This window comes from Pelodiscus sinensis, chromosome 11 (genome assembly GCF_049634645.1).
Source record: "Pelodiscus sinensis isolate JC-2024 chromosome 11, ASM4963464v1, whole genome shotgun sequence".
NCBI lineage: Eukaryota > Metazoa > Chordata > Testudines > Trionychidae > Pelodiscus > Pelodiscus sinensis.
This window is the reverse complement of record NC_134721.1, coordinates 28,010,641-28,034,733: the sequence shown is the minus strand read 5'-3', so window position 1 is coordinate 28,034,733 and position 24,093 is coordinate 28,010,641. Positions and strand designations below refer to the sequence as shown.

General features: G+C 45.5%; 1 protein-coding gene across 3 annotated transcripts in view; it reads right to left on the bottom strand.

Annotated features, from left to right (window-relative positions):
* The window catches only part of ERC2 (ELKS/RAB6-interacting/CAST family member 2), a 1,112,164-nt gene that overhangs the window by 923,351 nt on the left and 164,720 nt on the right, over positions 1-24,093 (bottom strand). The gene's annotated exons all lie outside the window — the stretch shown is intronic.

Sequence of the window (24,093 nt, the reverse complement as noted above, 5' to 3'; positions counted from 1 at the left end):
CTACTACCTACTCTAGTCAATGGATATATTACAAATGGATCTACAAGTGTTCCAAAAGTTGTAATTTCATCAATGAATAAAGATAACTTCTATTGCTCTGACTGCTTTCTTCTAGATTAACATATTTTTACACTGTAGTTTTCCCTTGCATATTTTGTACCTACTATATGCTACTCAGTGGTTGCTAAATCTTACAGTCCTTACTGAAAACAGAGCCAGCAGATATGCCTAATGAAAAACTATATTTGGCCATAAGTAATAGTCCCAAATTATTTTAGTTTATAGCATAACTTCAAATTATATTGTCATTTTCAGATTTCACAGCAGTTACTACTTCCCATATCGATATATTCATGATATTATTTAAACAGTGTATTAACTCCGTAAAAATATAAACTTCTAAATGGTCATATTGTCCAAAACAAAAGCTTTTCAATCTCAGAAAGCATATCAGTCAGATTCTGATAACTTGGAAACATGGCACCATGAATTTTAATCCTAATGCACTTTCTAAAGCTCTTCAACATCTCATAAAAGTCATGGATAAGTAGGACTGTCAATTAATTGCAGTTAATTCTAAAAAATAATAACAATCAGTTTTAATTATGCTGTTAAACAATAGAATACCAATTACAATTTAATAAATATTTTTGGGACTTTTTTTTCATTCTCAATTATATTGATTTCAGTTACAACACAGAATACAAACTACACAGGGTTTACTTTATATTGATTACACATATTTGCACTATAAAAATGAAACAAAAGTACGAGTATTTTTCAATTCACCTCATACATGTATTGTAGTGCAATCTCTTTATCATGGAAGTACAATTTACAAATGTAGGGTTCTTGTTGTTTTTTATTATGTAACTGTACCCACAGCAGTACACCCAAGGTTTTAGAATCAGAAGTGCCTTCCAAAATCTGAGAGGGACAAGGTGTAGTGCATGTTTTCAGAAGTCTCAAGAGCAACACGCCAATATGGAAACTACAAAGAAAATCTACCTTCCGCTGGTGGCAACTGACTCCGATCATGAAAATGAACATACATTGGTCCGCACCTCTTTTGATTGCTATTGAGCAGAACCTGTTATCAGCATGGAAGCATGTCTTTTGGAACAGTGGTTGACTCTTTAGCACATCTGGCATGTAAATATCTTGTGACAACCACAGTGCCAGGCGAATGGCTTTTCTCACTTGTCATGGTGGTCTCACTGAAGAGAAAACCCTGCTTTGTGCCTGCAGTCCTGACAGATGCATGAGAAAGACTTAAGCTGGACCTGATTTGTGAAATCTAATACAGCTATTTTCATTTTCTTATTGCACATAAAAGTGATTATAAGGTTAAGCATCCTACTCTGAAAATACCTTATCATATTATCTCTTTTGCAGTGTGAAAGGAAATTGAATAAAGTTGCCCTGCATACAATGTCCTGTGTTTTAGGGTAGCGGTTCTCAACTGCCAGTCCGTGGACTGGTGCTGATCCATGAACCATTGGCTGCTGGGCCTCAGCAGCTGCCTCAACTGAAGCTAGTTGTATGTGCAGCTCTGGGAACAGGACTGGGGAGAAGCATATGGCTGAGCTGCGAGGTGAGTCTAGTTGTAGTTTCTCCCTCCCTCCAGCATACCTATCCAAAGAGTGCTCCAAATTGACTAATGTTCTCCCATGCTTTATTGATTAGAATACAGTAGATATGTACTGTGAAGAAATATAAATTCAGCCATAGTTAAACTGCATCACTTCCTTATGCACTGAACCCAATCTCACCATATACTGCCTAGAAAACCCTATAATATCTCATCATCAGATTGTTTTTGGCCCCTTTCCATATACTGTATTTCTTCACAGTACATATCTACAGTATTGTAATCAATTCCTAAAGCATGAGAGAACATTAGTCAATTTGGAGCACTCTTTGGATAGAAAATCCATTGATACAAGACTGAAATATCCTTCCAGGTTTCTTACACAGAATTTCTCCAGCATAATTCTCTTCATTCATGGTCAGTGAACTAATTTCAGTATTTCTGAATTCATCCTGCTTCTAAATGTTATCCTGTTCTAAACAAAGCAGATTGAATACAATATTCAATGAATAATTGCTGTATTCACCAAATATTCAGAATATGAATCTTGCAATTACTCCCAACAACCTTCTCAAGTCAGAGAGCAGAATCCTCAGGAGTTATTTCATCACAACTGTCAATGTTTGAGCCAAGTATCAAGGACATTCAAAAGCACTCAAGCTTAAAGAACAAGGAAAAGCTCCATGACAAAAGTACTGTTAAGGAACAGTTTAGGATGAAAATTAAAATCAAACCTTTCCCATTCCTTCCTGGCTTTCAAGAAAGCAAATTTCCCATCTGCACCCCAACTCTGTGTGTGAGGAAGATAATCATGATTATCTGTGGTTCCACTAAGGTGCCAAAGGAGACTTCTGGAGACCCCATGCTAATAGTCTGCCCTGCTACTAATGGGGTTTCCCTTAGGCTACGTCTACACTACAAGGTTTTTGCACAAAAACAGGTGTTTTTGCACAAAAACCAGCAGAGCGTTCACACTTCAAATGCGCTTTTGCGCAAGAAAATCGGCAGAACAGAGGGCTTTTATTCCTCTCCCCACAAGAAATAACTCCTTTTTGCGCAAGAGTTTTTACGCAAAAAGGCAAGTGTGGATGCTCCACAGGGGGTTTTGCACAAAAACTGGCCTCCGGGGAAAATCACAGGTGGCCATGTGGACGCTCCGTTGCAGGTAATCACAACTCTCTTATTCCTGTCTGCTGGCCCCTCAAAGGGGCAGGCACCCTGCACAGCCATTCCGGCAGGAAACTTGCCCACAGCCAACTGCCTTGCTGCGCAGCTCTCTGCTGGAACAGATGGTGGAGCAAGCAGGTGCCCGAGACACAGGGCTCCCAGGACTCCCCCCTCCATTGTGATGGACTCTGTGCTGGAGCAGCCCATCCTCCAGCACCCGGAGCCTGTTCCTGAGCTGGAGGAGCCGAAGGGCCAGGTCCAGCCTGCGATGGAGCAGGAGGACAAGGACGAGGACCAGGAAAGCGGGACCATCACCCTGTCCCTGGAGCCAGTCCCTGCAGCCAGTCCCTGCCAGCCTGGACATCTCCCAGGCCTCCGTGAAGGCTTGGGAGGGATCCTCAGGTATGTCAGCACACACAAATACACTCAGGGCAGGGAAGGTGGCCGCACAGAGGGCGGGGGGCACAGTGTCACACGGGCAGCTAGGCCAGCATGTGCTACTGCAGTCTGGGCACATGCACCCATGTGCAGCAGGATGGTGCGGCATGTGGCCACAGCAGCCAGCCCCTCAACCTTCCCAGGAGCCTGCTGCCAGCCTCATGCCTGGCCACATGAGTTCTGCTCCCAAACAGGAGGGGGTGCAGCCAGCTGCAGACTAGCCGCAAGGGCGCAGACACCACCCCACACACATGCTGGAGTGCTGATTACAGCACATAGGCATGCCTGCATGTGGCCAGACAGCCCGACCCCATATCATCCATCTTATTTGCCTCTCTGAAGCACAGGGCAGAGAAGGAGCAATAATATCAGCATAGTCTATGCTGGCTCATCTGATCCTGAGAAGCTGAAACACAGATATGTGGATAGAGAGCAGCTAAGTCAATAAGCTGGCCTCGAGGCTGCGGCTGGCACCTATGTTGATTCGAACACACACAGTCCCAGGAAGAGGAATTTCCCACTGAGAAAACAATGTCCAGTACTTCAAAATTTAATCATCTCAATTCTCTCTTACAAGTGTAAATTAAGTTCACAACTTCCTTGTAAGAACTGGTCTCACAGCAGACAGACCAGCATCAATTGGCATTACAGATAAGAAAGAGAAATACGTGACCCCATGATTATAAAAGATGGGCCCAGCACACACTCACTTTGAGTGTCATTCTACCCTCTACCTGCTGGTCGGGTTAGGTGTTTGACCGCCCGAGGTTCTATGGGCAGAGAAGGAGCCCATATTTTCGTCTTTCCTAGGAATTGAGGGACCGGCCCTGGCCTGACATGCTGGAGTCGAGAGGCACAGAAGGGGGTAAAAATGGTACCTGGATGTGGTCCTCTGTCTTAAGTGTACACATAGCAAGAGTAAGCTGTTACTTGGTACCATTATTTCTATTTTTCTATCTTTATCTTCTTTGTAACCAATTTAAGACCTATATTTTGCTAATAGTTAAGAAATAGAACAATAGCCATTGCAACCATATGATTTATAAGCTTCCTCAATAAACCTGTAACTGTTTAAGCTTTAACCTGACTCCTTCAGTTGCTGTAATAGAACCAAGCACAATTTAAAAGAACTTCAGCCGGTCATAAGGGGACAGATATAGGGAGAGCTTGGGCGTTTGGATTTGTGTCACACCCAGGTGGCAAAATTCAGTTGGGGCGCTTCTCAGTCTCCCCGAGGCTGCCCGCTGCGAAGGAATTATGAAATTCTAGCAGCTGAAATCTGAAGCGTAATAAGCTCTCCCTGTACACTTATTGGGGCACTCGTCAACCTCCTCCAGGTTGCCCGCTGCAAGGGACCCCGGTCTCAGCAGTTAAAGTCTCGAGTGTATAGTATACACACACACACACACCACTAACTGCCCTGACCGTCGGCTGACACTGCACAACTTGATTCTCCAGTGAGCCGCAGCTGTGTGTGCAGACCCCAGGAAGGGGAAGGCTGCTCTCGGCTCCTCTGCCACCCATGAGGGGATCCACTGTGGCTGTACACTTCTCTTGCCTGCCTGGCCATAGTGTGTGTGTGTGTGCGCGGGGGGGAGGGAGGAAGGGAGAGAGAGGGCAGCACGGTCCTCTGGCCACCTTGGGGCCCCTGAGACACAGGATCTGCTGCGCAGGCTACACGTTGCCTTGCACCCGGAACATCCACATCCTGCGGGCTGTGGACTGGTGCAGTCGCCGCTTACACAGGAAGGCATGGACTCAGAATGTGTGTGCAGGGTTGACTGACCGCCCCTTTTTGTGTCTTCTCCACAACTGGACCAGCTGGGATGGAGGGCCCAGTCACACCACCACTGCAGCCAGCAGCCAGAGTCTGGCGGAGTAGCGGACAAGCCAGGCCTGGGGACGAGCTGATGCACCAGCACATCAGGGTGATCTGCAACAGTTCACCCTGTTGCACCGGCTGAACGCTGACGTGGAGTGGCAGCAGCAGGTGTGGAGTGACCTCATGGTGCGCTGCGACACCATGGTCAAGATCCTGTCGCACCCGGGGGAACAAGTGCCTGCTGCCTTTGCCCCCGCCTTCCACCCTCCTGCCCCTGCTCCTGTCCCCATAGCCTACCTGTCTGCCCACCCTGCCATGCCTGTCCTCCCTCCCCAGGCCATGTCTCTATTCCCTCCCTTCCCCATGGCCATGGCTCCTCCCCCAGTCATGCCTATGGCACCTCCTATGGACCCTCCTCCTGCCCCCCTCTCCGCCCGCTGACCCTGGCCCTGTTCCAGCTGCCCCTCCTGCCCACCCCATTAGGGCCCCCAGAGCTGCCTAACCCCGACAACAACCCTGCACCCGAGGGGGCTCAGCAAGCTGGCCCAACACTCCACCCAATCCTCAGCCCCCCTCCCAGTAATGATCCCTCTCTCCCAGTTCAGACAGCTCCCTCTCCCCCTGTCCACCCTCGTTTATGTGTATTAAAAAAAAAGACTACTTTTGTTGGAAAACCACACAGGTGTGTTTATTGGGAGGTCGGGATAGGAGCAAGGGGAAGGAGGGAGGGGGAAAGGGAGAGAGAGGAAGGATGCAAGCTCTGGGGAGACTTACAGTAGTTCCTGTGAGAACCTCTCCCTCAGGGCCTCCCGGATGCGCACCCCGGTCTGATGGGCCTGGCTCAAAGCCCCGGTCCTCGTGGGTGGCCTCTGCCACCCAGCCTGGGAGGAATGCCTCCCCTTTGCACTCCACCAAGTTGTAGAGCACACAGCAGGCTGCCACCACCTCGGGGATATTCTGCTCCCCAACATCCAGGCGGGTGAGAAGGCAATGGAACCATCCTTTCAGACACCCAAAGATGCACTCCACCTGGAGTCGGGCTTTGTTGAGGCGGGCATTGAAATTGTCCTTGGTGCGATCGAGCTGTCTGATGTAGGGGCGCATTAGCCAGGGCATGAGTGGGTATGCTACATCCCCCACTATGCACACTGGCATAGTCTGGTCGCCCACAGGAAACTCCCGGTGGGGGAAAAAAGTGCCCGCCTCCAGCTGGGAACACAGGCTGGAGTTGCGGAAAACTCGGGCGTCGTGAGCCCTGCCCGACCACCCCACGTAGATGTTCATGATGTGGCCCCAGCGGTCCACCAGGGCCTGCAGGACTACGAAGAAGTAGCCCTTGAGGTTCACAAACTGGGCCGTGAGATGGTCCGGGGCCCGGATGGGAATGTGCGTGCTGTCAATGGCTCCCGTACAGTTGGGGAACCCCAGCATAGCAAAGCCGTTCATTGTGGCGTCCAGGTCCTGCGGCTGGATGACTGCGCAGCATCAGGACGTTGATGGCCCAGACGACCTGTAGCGAGACAAAGAAGCAGACAAAATAGAGAATGAGAGAGGGGTTGCGTGCTCCCAGTGGGATGTGGCCGGACCCCCTCACCCCGCAGGAGCCACCCCCGTGCGGCCATGGCCCTCCCCCCTCCCCGACCAGGCCAGTGTGGAGGTGAGAAGGCACCAGCTCCCGGGGCCAGGGCTTTCCTCCCACCCCCAGTCCACCATGTACAGTGCCCAGCCCCCCTGTCCTGAGGGTTCCCCTTATGCAACATTCCCTCTTCCCCCGTGCAGGGGCTGCATCCCGTGATGTTCTTACCTGCATGAGGATGGCCCCAACGGTGGACCTCCCCACCCCAAACTGGTGTGCCACCAAGCAGTATTTGTCTGGGGTGGCCAGCTTCCAGAGCGCGATGGCGACCCGCTTCTGGAGTGGGATGGCGGACCGCAGGTGGGTGCTGTGTCATTGGAGGATGGATGCCAGCCAGTCACAGAGCTCCTGGAAGGTGGCCTTCTGCATGCGGAAGTTCTGCATCCATTGCTGGTCGTCCCACTGCTCCATGACCAGTCAGTCCCTCCAATCCAAGCTGGTCTCCAGCCTCCAGATTCTTCTGGATATGGTGGGCTGGGGCAGCCAGAATGGAGCACAAGAGAGGCTAATGAGGAATACCTTGGGGTCCAGCTCCATCCGGAAGAGGAATGCTGCTTGAAGCAGGTGCTGCAGGGAGAGCAGCATGACCCTGCAGGTCCGTCGCATGCCCAGAGGCAGCTTCGGCTCCATGGCGCAGGGCACAGTAAGCAAAAGCAGTGTCGTCCCCAAAAAACACAGGGCAGACACAGCAGGCACTCCTGAAGCTTTGCTTTGCCAAAGAGGCTAGCAAGCAGGCAGCAGAGACAAAAAAGCAGCAGTCCAGGGAGGGTCCCTTTAAGCACGCGTCTCTGGAGGGCTCTGGCAACAGCACCCAGGGAATTGGTGACCTCTAGCCCAGCTAGAACTGGTTCCAGGTGGCTTTTATATGCAGCAAAGCATCCAACAGTGTGGACGCTCTCTTGTGCCAAAGCTCATCACAAAAGCGATGCGTTTTGAGGTTTGGACACATTTTTGCGGAAGAAGTTTTTGCACAAAAACTTTTGCACAAAAGGCTTCTTCCACAAAAACCCTGCAGTGTAGATGAAGCCTTACTGTGTGGGTCCTACTAAAGCAATCCTGCAAAAGATTACTGAAACCTGAATACTGTAAATATACTTCTGAAATAAGATTTTTGCTTTCACAATGTGCCAATTATTTTCAATATTACTTCTGCAGAAGAGATACTTACAGACATTCCTAGTTTTCAAATTACACAAGCTGAACATTGTGCTGTACTATCAATACATTCAGTGCAGTTTTCTTAGGCACTGGAATTTTTGAACATTTTTAGAAGGAATCCTTTTTAGAAGGAATACTCAGATTTTTCCCCTTTCTAACCAACTCTATTTTTTATGAACAAAATGCAGATACTTCCAGGGATTTAAGTTTAACATGCCAAATACTAATAGCACTGCCTTCCTCTTAGTTCCCCCTTCTGCCCTGAGTGGATCATGTGTATCACTACTAGCAGTGCTCACATGCAGGCCTCATGCCTGCCCCTCCCACTAGCTGTGATTCCTGACCACACGGAGCTGACTGGTCTCCCCCAGAGCTGTGCCAGGTAAGCACTGCAATCCCCTGCCACCTTCTGCACCCTCCATTCTGTCAGGTCCATGTACCCCCACCCTGCTCCTGAACACTACCTCCCACCCAGACCCCATACCTTCACCCCATTCCCCAGCAGCCCCATTCTGCACACTGAGCCCCTCATTTCTAGCCCCATCCTAGAGCCTAGGGGCATGTATATGCTAGGAAATTATTTCAAAATAACTTCTTTTGAAATAGTAACTCCCAAAATAATTATTTCAAAATAGCATGTCCACACTATAGGGAAGCCTTGAAATTAGTCTGAGGCAGGCTTCCTTAATGTGGACATGCTACCTCAACTTAGAGCCCCAGGAAGCATTGGAGAGTAATTACTTTGACTGACTTTAGGAAGTAGTTATTTCAAAATAGCAGTAGTAGAGCATCCACACTACTGCTATTTCAAAATCACTATTTTGAAATAAGCATTATTCCTTGTAGAAAGCAGGAGTTATTATTTCAAAATAAACAGCCCGTTATTTCAAAATAACAGGCTTGGTAGTGTGGATGCTCTGCTTGTTATTTCGAAATAAGGGGAGTTATTTCAAAATAACTCCCTAGTATAGACCAGGGCTAGGTGACTACACAAAATCTACTAGCCCAGGCCCTCAGAAGAGTTAATCCAGTCCTGGAGACTGCTTTAGCCCCACTGAACAAACTTAGCGGCCCAGTCAGCAGTGCTGTATAAAAGAACAGATTGCAAAATAGCCTGTGCATCAGAGAAATTAAAATCTAGAAAGTATAGGCAGTCCCCGAGTTACGCGGATCCGACTTATGTCAGATCCGCAGTTACGAACGGGGCTTTTCTCGCACCGGAGGACGGGAGCGGCGGGATGCCCAGATGCGCCACGGTCCGCCGCCCCCGTCCTCCGGGGTGAGAAAAGCTGTTCCCCATCTCCGTGGTCTGCAGGGAGACGGGGAGCAAAGCCTTGGAGCACGTCCGCAGCGGGACAGCCCGGGCGCGCTTGAGCTGTCCCGCTGCGGGCGTGCTCCAAGGCTTTGCTCCCCGTCTCCCTGGTCTGCTGGGGGGGGGGTGCAGCTAGTGCCCCCCCCCAGCAGACCAGGCTTTTCTTGCCTACCCCTGGGGTAGAGCAGCTGGGGGCTGCCGGGTTGGTCCCGCAGCACCGCTCCGGACCAACCCGGCAGCAACCCAGCTGCTCTGCCCCAGGCGTCCTGATTCAGCTGCTGCTGGTCAGTTTCAGCAGCGGCTGAATCAGGACTGCTGGGGCAGAGCAGCTGGGGTGCTGCTGGGTTGCTCCAGTAGCGCCCAGGAGCCGCGCTACTGGAGCAACCCAGCAGCACCCCAGCTGCTCTGCCCCAGGCATCCCCAAGTCAGCCGCTGCTGAAACTGACCAGCGGCTGACTACAGGAAGCCCGAGGCAGAGTTGCTCTGCCCCAGGCTTCCTGGAATCAGCCGCTGATCAGTTTCAGCAGCAGCTGACTTGGGGATGCCTGGGTTTTTTAAGTTGAATCTGTATGTAAGTCAGAACTGGCATCCAGATTCAGCCGCAGTTGAAACTGATCAGTTTCAGCAGTGGCTGACGCCAGTTCCGACTTACATACAGATTCAACTTAAGAACAAACCTACAGTCCCTATCTTGTACGTAACCCGGGGACTGCCTGTACACACACAAAGGTTCAGATGAAAGAGTAAAATACATAATTTTTAAAAATCAAAATATATTTTTCCTGTTTGTAGTTCATGTGGCAGAAATATGAGGAAAATCTCAGTGAGGAGAACAAAGAGGGCCTGTGATGGAGTTTGTATCATCCAGTGGAGGAATATGTAAATTGCAAGCAAAACACAAACAATAAACTGCCAATGCAGAGTTGATTTCAATGGGACTGTGAATGGTCAAAGATTCAGAGGCAGATCCCCTTTTCAGGTCAAGCCCACAAAATGGAAATATAATATATTTAAGTTAAAAATCAAGCAAGACCTTTCAATATGCATTGCAGAGTTGCCTTTTTAAAGTTTTCAGCAGCCATTCTAAGGTGGCTGCCCAATAAATTATAAGAACATAAGAATGGCCATACTGGGTTAGACCAAAGGTCCATCTAGCTCAGTATCCTGTCTGCCAACAGTGGGCAATACCAGATGCTGCAGAGGGAGGGAACACAATAGGTAATCCTCACACGATCCCTATCCTGTCACCAATTTACTGCATACAGAGGGTAGGAATACCATTTCTAACCATCCTGGCTAATAACCATGGATATACCTAACCTCCATGAATCTATCTAACTCTTTTTTGAATTCTGTTAAAGTCCTAGTCTTTACCACATCCTCTAGCAAGAAGTTCCACAGGTTGACTGTGCACTGAGTGAAGAAAAACTTCCTTTTGTTTTGAACCTTATGCCTATTAATTTCATTATAATAGTGAAATAATTAAAAATAATGTTAATAATAATCAATAAAAATAGCAATAACTATTTACTTTTACACCATATTACCTGAAGGCTTCCCAGGTGTTCTGAAAACTAAATATAGGAACCACGTTACTGTTAGCCACAACTGAACACTTCTAGTTTTAATTGAATGCATGCCATCCTGTAATTAATTATGTATGCAAATGAGTTTCATACATATGAAATGTTCATATGAAATGTATTATGTGATCTTGATGTACATTTGTCAATTTTATTAACTGTCAACCATTAGTAGCTGTCAGTCAAAGGAAGCCCATTCCTGTATATTGGTTTGTCACATAGGACACGTACCATTATCTATCTGTTCAGATTTGAAATGTCTCCATGTAAATTGTTATTGTTTAGGTAGCCAATAGATTTAAATCATGCAGATAAGTGTCTCCATTCAGCCAATCAATTTAAAATGGAACACTTATGAATATGCATGAGCCCAGCCTTTTTAAGACCATGCAGCGGCAGTTGCAAGTTGTTGCGTCTGGGCGTCGAGCTTAGGTAGTCTAGGCATCAGAGCTCTTCTTTTCTTCAAAGTAAGACGGAAGATCTTGTCTTCAATTAAATTAGGTTAGTTAGGTTTAGATAGGATAGCTCTTCATTGTCATGATTGTCCGTCAGGCTGCATCGGTTCAACGCATGTTGGCCATCATCGTGTCTGTATGGCGGGCGTGGCGCGTTTAGTTAGGTTTTCTTTTAGTTAGGTTAGGTTAGGTCGAGGTTATCATCCACAATAGTCTTGATCCAGCGGCGCCGAAGAGCCTGAAGAATTGTTCTTCACAGAAGGTGAAACCAGCGATTCAGATCGCCTGGCTGTTCCTCGCCCAAGGCCCCACGGGACCAACGGCTTGTAGGTCGCCAGCTCCTCGTCCATCGTCTCTGCGCCATAAGAATCTGTTGTTTCTTTCTTCTTTGGGCCTTCCCCAAAAGAGTGTTTGTTCAATTATTTCATGTTTTTAATATAGTCTTGTGGTTGTAAAATCTATCCAAATTGTAGGTTTTTATTTCTGCGCCAGTTCCTGAGACTACCCGGTGATTAGAAACGGGAGAGGGTCCGCACTTGTAATCTTCTCACAGGTTAATTAGGCTAATTGGCAATCAATCAATTAGTAGACACCGTTACCATTGCGCCTGCCGGGTAACATTACCCAAGAAGCCACTGTGCAGCCATTATATGGGGACAAGTATCACAACTGGTAAACCATGCACATTATAACAAGGTTTAGGATAGGTCAAGAAAGATACCTCATCCAATATGATTTTAGTTAATCACATTGGAATTTGGCCAGGTTTAAGAACCCCTATTATTGTGAAAAGTGCATATACAGGTCAATAATTTAAAAAACAACAAATGGTCTGGTAGCACTTTAATGACTAACAAAACATGTAGATGATATCGTGAGCTTTTGTGGGCACAGCCCACTTCTTCAGATAATCCATGAAAGCTCACGATACCATCTACAATTGTTTTGTTAGTCTTTAAAGTGCTACCAGACTATGTGTTGTTTTTTAAGTTTATCCTGTACATACTAACTCGGCTACCCTCCGAGGTCAATAATTGTAAGTGTTCAGCACTTATGCCTTATGTCTCATCTACAAGATAAAACCAGCAACTTTTTTTTTATCGGTATGATCAAACAAATATTATCTTATTTTTAATTGGATTTCACTATTAAAAATATTATCTTTAAATAGGTTCTGTTATAGCATTTTTATTTTAATATTTCCAACCACCGAAACAGGCATTATATTTCTCGGGATTGTTCTTTTCTCGTGTTAGTTGTTAATCAAGTTTCATATGCAACCCTTAGAACAAGTCTTAGGGCATGCAATCATTCTCAAAAAAAGGCACATCTATAGGCGTACCTTGGCCTATAGATTAAACACAAGCTTCTTTTAAGTCAATCATTTGTGAGTGTAAGCCATGGATATGTAACATTACATACTCTAGTCGGTCAACCACTACAACTCTTTCCATTAAATGATCCTCTGAAGTCAAATTGCCAGCAATTTATTACAAATCACTTGATAGACATGATGCCACTCTCAGAAAATAACTTTTTTGCTAGCATAAATAGGCTGACTCCACATTAAAATGCAAGCAGACAGAAAGATTGCCTACTGCATTACTATTCCTTCAAGTAAATCTGTTTTACATAACATTTTCAACTAACAACAATCCAGCATGCTACTACATTAAGTTTATATGCTAGAAGTGCGAAGGGCAGATTCATCTTAAGGGTGGAATTAACATCTTAAATGAGAGTACGTTAATACTGGTTTAGTGTGAGCAAATGTTCACAGAATTTTCAAGGACTGTTTATAATTCAAATACTTCTGGTAATCATTTTTGACAACCAAAAAATTAAAACATTTCATATAAAATGAGCTGAAATTTTCAAAGGGTCATCTTTAAAAGGATAACAATAGACAGGCTAAAATCATTATTCATCTAGAGGGAAAATATGTCATGTGTATAAATAAATGGGGTGTTACTTTCCCAGGAAGCTTACAACTACAGCAAATGGTATTATATGATCCTCATTCACCTCATAATTAATTTTTCTAGGGGTTTCTGATCTGGTTCCCATTGCAGTCAATATTGAGATTCCAAATGACTCCAATAGCCTGAAAGCTATTTTACAGTCAAGTTCAATAAGGTCTTACCAAATGAGATCAAGAAATCGTATTCTCTAAACTATTATAGTCTATTTTCAGAGGGGCCCCATTAAAAGCAGAAGATACAGCATCACATTACATGTTTTAGTATAATATTTGCTATATTTAGAATGCATACTATGACAAGTTATCTACATTGTGCCACTAAAAACATTGATAGTGTTCACTGTCCCTTCATTAATCTAAATATATATATTAGCAATTTGTGCATCTGTCACAGTCTGTCTGCAAGTCCGTTTGTTTATCGCCTTCTAAACAGTAAGACTATGTCTTCACTCGTGGCTTCTTGCGCAAGCAATATGCAAATGAGGCTAAGAATGGAATATCGCCGAGCCTCATTTGCACACCTAATGAGTCACCATTTTTTTCAGAAGAGGCTCTTGCACAAGAAGGAGCATCTATACTGCCCCTTCTTGCACACGAAAAACTCTCTTGCGCAATGCTGTCACACCTATTACTTTTCAGGAAGAACGGCATTGCGCAACAGTGTTTTTCTTGCACAAGAAGAGGCAGTGTAGACGCTCCTTCTTGCGCAAGAGCCTCTTCTGAAAAAAATGGTGGCTCATTAGGTATGCAAATGAGGCTCGGCGATATTCCACGCTTAGCCTCATTTGCATATTACTCACGCAAGAAGCCACGAGTGTAGACATAGCCTAAGATCTAGGGCCACCAAACTGAGTATGCAACTTCTTCTTACCCTAATTTAAAGCTCAGGTTTGGTCATGTTAGGAAAACAGGAAGTGCAGGGAATGGGACTGTTTTCCAGAAATATGGAAAGGGACATAGAGAGATAGAGAGAGGAGGGACATGATACTCACAGTCACCACTGGGATCAGTGAGCACATGGAACAGATACTGCAGAGTGACCACTGGGGGCAGCTGCACCAGCAAGGCTATGTCTACTCTACAAGATTATTTTGAAATAAGTTATTTTGAAATAACTCACGAAATAACTATTTCAAAATAGCACATCCATATTATAAGGCACCATCGAAATAGCACATCCACACTGGAGCCTGAATCTCATTTAAAGCCCCCTGGAAGCACACCAGGGAGGGCATCAGGAAAGCAGTCACTTCCAGTAGCTGCTTCCAGAGGCTAGCTGAGACTCATGCCTAAAGGGGCTCCTCTTCTTCACTGCCTACCCCCTCAATGGACAGCAAACTCATACCACATGCTCTGGTTGCCCTTGCGGACGCCACAACATTTCCAAAATGGAGCCAGAGCTGCTGTAAAGCAGTGCTAGGCTCTTGGGCCTCCTGGTGTGCCTCAGGTGCAGTTCATGCAGACTGCCCACATGGTGCTGCAGGAGCATGATGACCAGCCCAGAAGAGCAGACCTCCTCACCCAGACCCAGGCACTCCTCATGCACCACATTCTATTCCATCCTCCCCTACACACCATACAATGTCACTTCTGGCGGCGGAAGACCAGTTCCGACTGGTGGGACAGCATCATCATGCAGAAGTGAGACAGCCAGCAGTGGCTCCAGAACTTGTGCATGTGGAAGTCCACCTTCCTGGAGCTCTGCAAGTGGCTCGCTCCTGCTCTGTGGTGATGGGACACCCACATGCAACCCACCAACCCTCCCCCTCCGAAGCATGTCACCATCACACTTAGGAAGATTGCCATGCTGGACAGCTACCACTCTGTTGGGAACCAGTTCAGCATGGGGAGATCGACAGTCAGGGCCACGTTCATCCAGGTTTGACTTTCTTAATATTTTACTAGGAGGGTGGTGAAGCACTGGAATTGGTTACCTAGGGAGGGAGTGGAATCTTCATTTCTAGAGGTTTTTCAGTCCTGGCTTGAAAAAGCCCTTTCTGGGATGGTTTAGTTGGGGTTGTTCCTGCTTTGGGAAGGAGCTTGGACTTGATGACCTCCCAAGGGCTCTTGAAACCCCGTGATGTTATGTTTCTGTGATTTTATGTTTCTATGATTCCATCAGTGCTATCCTGCTGAGGAGGGTCATCATCTTGGGCAACATCATCTCCATCATCTCTGACTTTGCCACCATGGGCTTCCCCAACTGCAGCGGGGTCACTGAGGGCACCCACATCACCATCCTGGCCTTCAATCACCAGGCCTCCAACTATATGAATAGGAAGGGGTACTTTTCAATCATGCTACAGGCCCTCATGGACCACAAGGGCTGGTTCACTGACATTTGTATCAGGTGGTCAGGGAAGGTACACGACCATCCATGTCTTTGGGACCTTCAGCTAGCCTAAACTGTGAAAGTGGCCATATTTTAAGAATAATTTCATTAGCAGCACAAGTGATTGAATTAGCTGATGAGTCGCTGTAACTCAAGCTGTTGCATCCCCACTGCATTGCTAGCTCAAGCATCAGCATCATTTGAGCTTCAACCCCTGTCCTCTACACTCACCAATGTACATCTACACTGGAGCTGGGAGGTATGATACTCAAACTTGCGCCACTGTAACTAGCTAGAGTGATAGAAACAGCAAAGATATTGTGGCACTGGAAGCAGGTGTGGTTAGCCATCCATTCCGTTGAGTCCACACTTAAGCTGATATTTACAGGTTGGACCTCCCTTGTCCGGCACCATCGGGATCTGACCAGTCCTGGATGAGAGATTTTGCTGGACCAGGGGAGGTCATATCTGCCCTCCTCCCACTACCGGCCACCCAGACCTGGTCCAGACGTCAACCTCCTGGCTGCTCCCCTCCACTGCCATTCCCACTGCCTGGTTGCCACACCCCTTTCCCTGATAAGCCAGGCAGCCCAGCACCCTGCACACCAGGCTCCTGGCCCTGCCAGGCATCCCCGCTGCAGGTGCACCGGGCTCCTGTATGTGCCAAACTGCCCCACTGAAGCACACCGAGCTGCCCCGTTGGGTTGTACCTAGCAGCCCAGCTGCAGCGGGCCAGGAAGCCCAACTGCAGGCACCAAGCCACCAACTTTCCAATGGGGCTCTGTGGTCCTGGAATGTTCGTGGTCCAGCAAGTCCCATTTAACAGAGGTTCAACCTGTACAATCACTTTAGCTCCAGGTGAGCTACTAATGTGTCTATCCATTCTGGGAATCACACCTTCCAGCTGCAGCACAGACACATTCTGAGGAGTCAGTTAGTTCAAACTGAAAAATACCAAACTCAATCTAGAGGTTTTTGTGTGGGGACAAAAGTTAAGTTACAGTTAATGCTTGAGTTATACTATTTGGTCTACGAAGACACACTCACAGTACATTCATGATTGTATACATTAAACCCTTACATAAGATGCATTAATAATGAGATGTTAGGAAATGTATTTTTGGAGTTGTTATTTCAAAATAATTTCCTAGTGTAGCTATGCTCTAAATGACAAGCAAAAGTGTCCAACCACCCACTATGGGAGAGATTTTCAAAGGCATAGGGGGCAGTTAGATGTTTAACTCACATTGACTTTCAATGAAATTGGGCACCTAACTCTGCTTTCAAAAACTTCCCCCAGTATCATTCTATTACTGTTTATTAGCCAACACATGAATAGATGTTACAGAGGAAGATATCACAATTTTAAAAATTTGGCGATCCAGATATAAAACAAGCGATAGTCAAAGCTCCAATCCAAGCACATCCCTGATCTATTTCATCAAACAATAATAAAGGAGAATATTCTCTAGGTTCAAACACACATTCCTCTCTACTCAAACTAGAAATAGTTGTGAGAACTGAATCATTCATAATCAGTTTCCATTCAAATCATTTGAAACAGGAGTACTATCACTGTGCGCTCTGTTACAGATGGAAAATAGAAAGACCAATATATGCCGGTTTTAGCCGTTCTAATCATAACAGACTTCAGCCAAAGCCAAAAGAGAAAAATGTGTCATATCAAAACCTGGAATGACCATCCAGAGATATTCCATCCTGAGTTAAAGCACAAATGAAAAATTAGAGAAAAATCCCTCTTATTTGTCAAGCCCACAAAGTAGACCAAAACATTGTTTCAGAAGACAGAATGCTCAGATTTCAGAATAAGCTTTATTAACCCTATACAGGCAGTCCCCGTGTTACATGGATCCAACTTACATCGGATCCCTACTTACAAACGGGGAGGCAACCCCGCACTAGCTGCTTCCCCCCAGCAGACCAGGGAGACGCGAAGCTAGCGCCCGCGCCCTCCTCCCCCCCCCCCCCCCCCAGCAGACCAGGGAGACGTGGAGCAGCTTTTCTCAGCAGATACCTCAGCTTGAGAATAAAGGACTGAGGGAAGTGAGGTGTGGGAGAATAAAACTGAGCTCTGGAGAAATGTTTGGCTAGAGTTTCCCCTACAATATGTGCCAGTTCCGACTTACATACAAATTCAACTTAAGAACAAACCTACAGTCCCTATCTTGTACGTAACCCGGGGACTGCCTGTACTTTTTCTTCTCAGACTTACCTCCAGTATCTATTTTGAGGCTCAAATGCCTCCTGCATGCTGAATTTAAAAAAAAAAAAAAAAAAAGTAAGCTGCAACTGTGAAACGTACCCACAAGATGGCACCAAATCTCTATCCTACAAATAAGAATCAAAGGGAAAGGAACAGTGAAAAAAAATTGGTTCCAATATCTAAGCAAAAACTGTTTCTAATGTTTGATATAAAGTTTTCCTAAAATAAATGCTTCCTTTTACATATGAATTATTAAATACCATAAAACTGTGGACCCCTTCCCCAAGTGGTCTAGGGCTGCCAGCCCCTGACTCCTTATGTCCACCCCATGCCTATGCTGGGCTGTATCCTGGAGAAGCAATAAACCCTCTCTGTTATAGTCTATACCAGGTCCTTCCTCCTGAAAGTAAATGACTACTTTTCCCTTTATTGAAAGAACTTTAATAGCAGGAACTGTTTCTAATATCTGATCATTTATTCTTCAACTTATTCATAACTGAGTATAACATATTTTAGTTATTGAGAGAAGTCACACATTCCTGACACTTCATTCTCCAGTCTATAACACTGCCAGATTAGGATCAATATTCTTGCACAGTTTTATCTTTTTCTTAAAATTAGAGATGAGACTAAATCCAAAATCAAAGAAGAATATACCTTAAGCACTGGGAAACTTTAAATGAATAGTCAAGTTTCACAGCTGGTTCAATCTTAAAAGTAAGATAAAGCAATATCAATGAGTATGTAAACTTTAAGATGGCTCAAATACAGATTAGTATTTTGTGATTCTGGACCATCTCTCATTCAGATAAAGACATGAACCATAATTAACAAGAAAGGCTAACATTATTACTAACCAAAAACATGCGTTTTTTCTCCAAACCAAGCATTTTGTTACTATGCAAATCCTTTTTACAAAATTTACAAACTTGTTATTAAAGTACCAAAGTTGTAGGCTACAGTTTACCCACAAATCAAGTAAAGCATTTTACCAAGCTTACTCTTCTCTGTCCCAACCATGACTGAGAGTACCACCTTGAAAGGTTTTACGATCATGTGCCAAACTGAGCAAACAAATACATGCCAGTTAATGCTGAAATATGATCATATTTTATGTACTGTTGATATTTGTCCATTAAGAACTGGATCAAGACATCAGCACATTTTACACAGATTATATCCTGGCAAATGTAGGCCATTACAACATTGGTATGGATTTGAACCAGTGACCTGTAGGTGCTCTATCCTGTTACTGGTCCCCAGAGCCTCTCTAATGTTTAGCAAATGTGTGCAACAAAGGCTGACAAAACTATTTGCTTTTCTGATCTTACTCCTTTTTTAAGGAACTAGGAAAAAGATTTTTTCTACCTTTTAATATTTTATATATACTGCTATGTCAGCCTTTTCAAGTACTCCAGAAAATACTTTTCAGACTAGTTTTCAGCTAGTTGGTTTATATGTAAAGATAAACATTGTTATTAAAATGCCCTGCATTATGACATTTATTTGAAATACTCTCCTCAGAGAAAAATAAAAAGAATCTAGAGTGCTCACTACTTTAACAATCTATTGGTAGTCTCTGCCATTTTACTGACAATGAGGGAATCAGGGAGAACTGCAAGCTGTTCCACTTTAGCTATTTCTATAATTGGATCCAATGATGTTTAAGAGCAGCTTCAGCAATGGCAGGACAAAAATGTTTCAGACCAATGTAGGCAGCTGGCACAAACATGAAGGGCATTTATAGCACACCACTGTGTACCTACAATATACAACAGGCTATATTACTGCACACACTGTCAGAACCATCAAATAACTGCTTTAGGTACAAATGAACATTTATGGCACCTGATGGGAAGAACCTGCATAATTCTTCTTGCTATTAAGGGATGATCTGCATCAGCTAAAAAAACCTCTCAATTAAAAAAAAATAACATAGACATTTTCTATTTGACCATGGGACAAGACTTGCCCAGATAAACACAATGAGGAGACATACATCATCCCACGTAATGGTTCCACAGAGATTTGACAGAAAAAGTAATGCAGAATTCTCTGTGATACCTTTCCCACAGGATTGGAAAGAAGTCCTATACTAAGGTGATGTCCTGCACTAGACCTGGAAGGTCAGCTTGAGGTATTCAGTTGGCTTACGTTAAGCCAAGCATGGCGGCATCCACACAGCCGATGGGAGCAAACGAGGAGTACAGGACAGGTGCTGACTGGGGCTGCCTTAAATGTTTGATTTACAGGTCTATACTAGACTCAAATGCCAGAATGTTGATCTCTGGCACAGTGAGTGTACACATGCCCTTAGACAGGACATTGGGCTTTGATTCCAGAGATCTGGCTTCAAGTTCATTTACTGTCCTCCTGAATGATTTTGGCAAATATAACCTGTGCCACAATTTCATCTCTAAAATAATGAGGGTTATTAGCCTTCTACTTCACAGGTGTATAGTGAAAAAATCCATTAATAACTTTGAAGAGCACAGACACTATGGTAATGAGGGCCAGAAAAGTAACTAGCTAGAAACATAGACTCTGAAGCAGCATGGTTGCATTGTAAGGACTGCATAGCCTCCTCCAAACCTTTAACAACCCTCTTTAGAGGGTCAACAGAAGCTGAGCAGTGGGTGAAGCCCACAGTCTCTAACTCAAACAGATTTAATAGTTTTGTTCATGCATCTTTTAATACAGATTGACATATGTATGATAACGATTGACAACAAATTAATACATCCATATCCCCAACACGGTTGTTAATTCACCATAAATGTTTCACTAATCACAGTTTCGCATACAGTTCTGAACAATAACTGTCTAATTAAATCCCAATTATAGGAATATGTGGGGATATGAATTTTAAGCACTGACAAACTGTGTTAAACATTGACTGTAAAACTTGTTCTGTATTTGTTCCCAAGAAAAATATATCAAAATAAAGATGAGAAAAAACCCACAATAACATATACATTTAGTCAAGGGCTAAATCTCCAGTATTAAACCACAGGAGGGTCGTACTTTTGTGTTTTATTGCACTGGAGGGGTTTTTATAATGATTTTTTCCTGCTTTTGAGGGCTTTTAATCAGATCCCTGGAAGTTTTATTGCAATATCAAAATACTAGTGTGCCCATATGCATATTATGAAGTGCTGGGTGCCTCCTGGAAGCTGCTGAAAGCCAAGTGCAATGAAGTAAGTGGATATTGAGGGTGCTCAGCTGCTCCCACCATGGAGATATTACTGGCTGACTGTGCGCCTTAGTGCTGAATGTTAAACTCTTGATATTCTCTGTTTTTCTGTCAATGAGTAGCCTAAGGTATTGTGTATTTTCTCTTAAGGATGTTAAGCATCAATTAATTGAACAGTCAATTAACCTCATGAATTCTTACCAATTAGTTATCTATTCTATCGTTCCCAGAGGTGGGGGCGAGGCTGGCAGCCAGTGCACTACAGCCCCACTCCCGAGGAGCCCCCTGCCACTCTGAGTTGCTGCCTCTGTATCACAGGCAGCAGCATGGGGTGCCAGGAAGGCGCTGGTCCACTTTAAAAACCAGCTGCCCTTGCAGACCGGCTGCCTGTCACCCTGTGCTGCTGCCTCTGATAAAGAGGCAGCTGCACGGGATAGCAGCAACCTCTGTCCAGGGGGAGTTTGAGCTCCCGGACAGGGCGCAAGCCAGAACTGAGACAGTCTGTCTGCCCACCCGGCTCCTAATACACTTTAAATGCAAAACCACAAGAGGGGTAGGTCCCAGACCCAGCATGAGCCAGGACTGAGCAGAGCATCTGGCCTCTGCTAAAAAATGTACTGGCACAGGGAAATGCATGTGATCTATAGCATTAACCTATAAGCTTCTGCGGATTAATTAACTACACTATTAAACCCCTACTTTCTCTGTTTTAAAAATGTGTTATTGAACAATAAACTTAAACACGCGCATTTTACTTTTATATATATGACATAGTTTACTAACTGGACACAACACAGAAAAAAAGTCAGATTAAGTGTATGCATGCATTCCCAACTATACATGATTTCACAACAACTTCAGCTTCATCAAATGTCTGCTCTCAAAAGATGTTCATATGGCTTTAGAAGAGAAGCTAGTCTGGTATATTGTATTCATGGGACTGGCAGGGCACCAACTGTGCAAAGCAGAACTAGGAGTTTTAGCCTGACACCTACAGTAATAGGGAGAGTATGTCTATACATCAAAGTTAATTTGAAATAACAGCCGTTATTTCCAATTAACTTTAATAGCATCTATACAGGCAAATCTTCGCTATTTCGAAATAAATTTGAAATAGCGGAGCACTTAATTTGAATTAGTTAAACCTCAGTCTACGAGGAATAACGCCAAATTCGAAATAGCTATTTCAAATTAAGTGCTGTGTAGATGCTTATTTCGAAATAGGGGGCCTACAGCCCTTCCCAGGGAGCCCTGGTGGCCACTCTGGGCCAAACCAGGAAAACTCCTCTCCTCTCCCCCAGCCTCCCTTAAAGGGGTAGTCTCCTCTCCCTTAAAGGGGTAGTCTCTGGCCAAAGTGCCTGTGCCAGCTACAGGCCTGCAAGCACAGAGCCAGCAGTCACTGGCCCTGACCCAGTGGCCCCAAGATGAGCCGGGTAGCCAGATCCAGCCAGCCCTCCACCGCCCAGTCCCCCAGTTCCCAGGAGCCAGCCAGGGTTCAAAGAAGGAGGGTGCCATCCTGGACTAGTGCAGAGATCATGGACCTCAGAGTATGTCTACGCTACAGCACTAATTCGAACTAACTTAATTCGAATTAGTTAATTTGAACTAAGCTAATATGAATTAGTGCATCTAGACCTAAAAACTAATTTGTTAATTAGTGTTTTGCTAATACCATGTCCACATTGAGTGGACCCTGAACCGAGATTAAGGATGGCTGGAACCAGTGCCGGCAGGGCATCAGGTTAGGACTTAGAGTGTGGAGCTGCTGCCTCAGGCTAGCCGAGGGCTGTGCTTAAAAGGACCCGACCCCCACTCCGGACAGACAGTTCTTAGGGTTCCCCACTTGCTTGTCTAACTCAATGAGGGACAGCAAAGCAGTCCTGTCTTGGAGTGCCCTCAGTGCCCTCACTCGGCACATCACAGCACTCAGCCATCAGCCCGGCTGCACTTCCTGCAGGCAGCCATCCGGGGGGATCAACCGAGGGGCTGTCAGGACCCAGGAGGCCCTGCAGGAGAGCTTCCACCCCAAGAACCCCGCAGAGCCACCCCAGTTCTCCCCATCAGGGGCTCATGCCCCATTCCTCCTTCCACTTACCTCTCCCTAGCCCCCCTTCCTTATGTAAAAAATAAAGGAAACGTGTGTTCAAAAATAGAAACTCTCTTTATTTAACAAAACTGGGGGGAGAATTAACCTCTGGGGAGACTGGGAAAAGGAGGTGGGGGAGGGGAAGAGAGACGGTGGAAGAGGGGAGGGGGAAACCTGGGAGGAGGGAGCTGGAAGCCAGGGGAAGCCAGGGGAAGAAGGAAGAGCGGAAGTATAAAACTATGGTACGCCATATCTTCAGTGCTGTGTACAGATGTGGTCTCTTCACCTCAAAAAAGATATTTTGGCCTTGGAAAGGGTTCAGAAAAGGGCAACTACAATGATTAGGGGTTTGGAACAGGTCCCATATGAAGAGAGGCTAAAGAGACTGGGACTTTTCAGCTTAGAAAAGAGGAGACTGAGAGGGGATATGATAGAGGTCTATAAAAGCATGAGTGGTGTGGAGAGGGTGAATAAAGAAAAGTTCTTCATTAGTTCCCATAATAGAAGGACTAGACGACACCAAATGAAATGAATGGACAGCAGGTTTAAAACTAATAAGCAAAAATTCTTCTTCACACAGCACATAGTCAACCTGTGGAACTCCTTGCCACAGGAGGCTGTGAAGGCTAGAATTATAACAGAGTTAAAGAGAAGTTAGATAAAGTCATGGAGGTTGGGTCCATGGAGTGCTATTTGCCAGGGGATAGGAACGGTGTCCCTGGCCTCTGTTTGTGGAAGGCTAGAGATGGATGGCACGAGACAAATTGCTTGGTAATTGTCTTCGGTCCATCCCCTCCGGGGTACCTGGTGCTGACTGCCGTCGGCAGACACGCTACTGGGCTAGATGGACCTTTGGTCTGACCCAGTACGGCCGTTCTTATGTTCTTATGTTCTAAGCTCAGGGTCGGGGGTCTCACTGGACCAACTTGATTTTCATGCAAACCTGCTCGTGGGTTCGCATGTGGCCTTTGGTGGCCAGGCTGGCAGCTATCCTGCCCTAGATGGCCGCATTCCTGTGCCTAGTGCAGAGGTCGTGGATGTTGGGAGACCTCCCCCCAAACCTTTATGAGGTCCACGATCTTCACACTAGACCAGGTGGGCACCCGCTTCTCGCA